Here is a 2,742-nt window from a genome sequence, read left to right as displayed (position 1 = left end):
TTATGTGCTGGATTGTCTCTGGGGCATCTTTACACAGCCTGCACCTGGGGTCTTGCCTGGTGTGATAGACCCCAGCCTCTATGGATCTTGTACTCAGAGCTTGTTCTTGTGCTGCCATGATTAGTGCCTCTGTGCTGTCTTTCAGTCCAGCTTTGTCCAGTCCAAATATATATATATATGGACTATATATATATTTATTTATTTATTTATTTGTGGAACTGCCACAGAAGTGTAGCAATTGTTACATATAAAAAGCCAGCGAACTGGAAAGCTTGGTGAGCTGCAACTGGTGACTTGTTTGCATTTTCAATGCAAAACTTTAAGACTTTTCAGCCATTATACTCGCATGCTTAAAGATTCATTTTACTAATCTGATTACACACACTTCCTGAATAAACCTTCAAGGGACCTCCAGAGAAAATTAAATAATGTTATTTCCCCAATGAGCATACAACTGCATACACATTTAGAACACTTGCAGTTAATCAGTACCTTAAAATAAAGCTTCAGTGCAAATCTAGCCTTATGGAAATCACTTATCATAATTGCTTTTGTGTGTAACACACAGACTCAGCTGAGGGCAGAAAAATGACACACTCTTATTAAAATTTTAAAATATAATTTATTAGAAAAAAATAGTCAACAGAAACAGTCCCAGCTATAATATAATACATAGCATCCCATTTACAGAAGGAACAAAACACACAGTCCAAGAACATCTGCTATAAACACATTGATGTTAATCTAAACCATTGTAAATCTGAGCTATGTAACATACCTGTACAGAGAAAAACAAAATGTGACAGCAGTGTTTGTAGTGTGTGGCATAAGTATATAAAAGTAGAAGTACAACTAGATACACCCGCCTTTAGTTAACTCCGCCCAACCACAGCCATTGGCTCATTGCAAAAGTGGAACACATACACACTCCAAAATCACTGCCAGTTTTAATGTACACACAATACCGGTTTACCCTGTTACACTGGTGCAGGCTACACTAAACTTTTCCACCTGTTTAGACAGCATGCCTTGCATTTTTGAAAGTGATGTCAGGCCTCCCTTTGGCTATGATTTGTCCTGTGTCAGACATTGTCTGCTGTGCACCTTCACAAAAAATCTTTATCTGCCATTTACAGAAACATTTATTGTCATGTATGTTATCTGCAGAAAATAAAAATAAATATCAATACGTATAAGGTTCTGAGAATAAATCGGAGTCTATTTTGTCCTTAATTACCTTTTTTTCAGGAAAAAAATCTTACTGATTATTTATTTGACTAAAAATAATCTGATGATGCTTAGAACTTGAACTTCTATTTTATCATGTAAAATGTTCATTGATGTGGTCAGAAACATCTGGAGTTTGTTGGAAAAAAAAGAAGAACACTGGCATCCTTCCAGCACCTCCCTGGCAACAAGACCAACCCCCAGCTTTACAAGCCAGTGACAAATCTTCACTGGCTTCACTGTGGAAAGCAAGAACCAATCGGTGTGGAGCTGAGCCAGACATTCAACCATAGTCCTATTCCCTCACTGCTCACCTCTCTGTGTCAGTGCTGGTTGGACAGTCAGCAGCAAACCTTTCAGGCCTTTAAAACCATGAGTTTAACTGTAGGCCATATTTAAAGTGTTTTGGGGCTTTAAGCCACTGTCGGACAGCTCTGTGTGTCCAGGAGCTGGAACTGCTACTGTTTGTTTCTAATAAGTCAGCTCTGAAATTTAAAGCTTGATTTACACATTAATATTGTCTCATAACCTAACAAAAAGGAGATGTGTAAATCACTTTAGATAAAGTTTAAACTGACTTTATTGATTGAATAGTTCTTCTTGTTGTGCGTTCAAGCATTGTGCCAACCATTCTCACATTCCAGTGACAACGTTTGGCACAGCCTCCACTGCTGTAACTTTACAACTTGGCCTCATTTGTGATGCTAGTAAGTTATGGATTAACAAGCTGCTTAACTATAAAAAGTATTTGCCAAGCACAGAATCTATACTGCACTTCAAACATGCCATAAAAAAGAACATTTGTGAAAATCTGGCACGTTCAGCCGATATTAAACCAAAATTCTGAACATAACCTCCTCCCAATCAGAGGCCTATACTATGAAGCAGACACTGATCCTCCACTCTTTCACCATTCCTGTGTATAGAAAAGCTATTTACAGAAAACCAATTAGTCAGCATAGGTTTAGACCTGTAAAAGCCCTTCAGGCGCTCTCAACATTTCTTCCAGGAATTATTCAGTTATTTTTCAGAGATCAGTATGAGTATAAGAGAGCTCTCTTAAATAGTTTTCTATTAAAGGTGTTGTATCAATATGTTAGTGCTTTGCATGCTTTGGTCAGTAAGACTGGACAACACCTATTCTTTTTGCTGCCTCCCAAGTGATGTCTATCAGTTTGAGAGCAAGTAAAGAATAAAAATAAAAACAGATTTGAAATGCAGGCTTAGTCTACATGGAAATCTATTTGTGCTCAAATAATCAATCAAGGAATAAAATTTCATCTAAGAAACTTTATATCAGGGAAGGAGAACTACTTGAAAGGCTATTAAGAACTTTAGCCCTGTCATACTCTCTGCACATAGAAGCCTGCGGTATCTTCCAGGAATTGTGAAGCTATTTTTCTGAGAACTAGAAAGGCAAGATTTTGTACCTGTTAACCTCTAATCTAGAGATGAGAATGATAGGTGATACCCAGACAAATGAACTAGTTTCATAGAACAGAAAATCCAGGTTTA

Source organism: Pundamilia nyererei, unplaced genomic scaffold, assembly GCF_000239375.1.
Source record: "Pundamilia nyererei isolate P.nyererei 1_Seehausen unplaced genomic scaffold, PunNye1.0 scaffold00010, whole genome shotgun sequence".
NCBI lineage: Eukaryota > Metazoa > Chordata > Actinopteri > Cichliformes > Cichlidae > Pundamilia > Pundamilia nyererei.
This window is presented reverse-complemented; position numbering follows the sequence as displayed.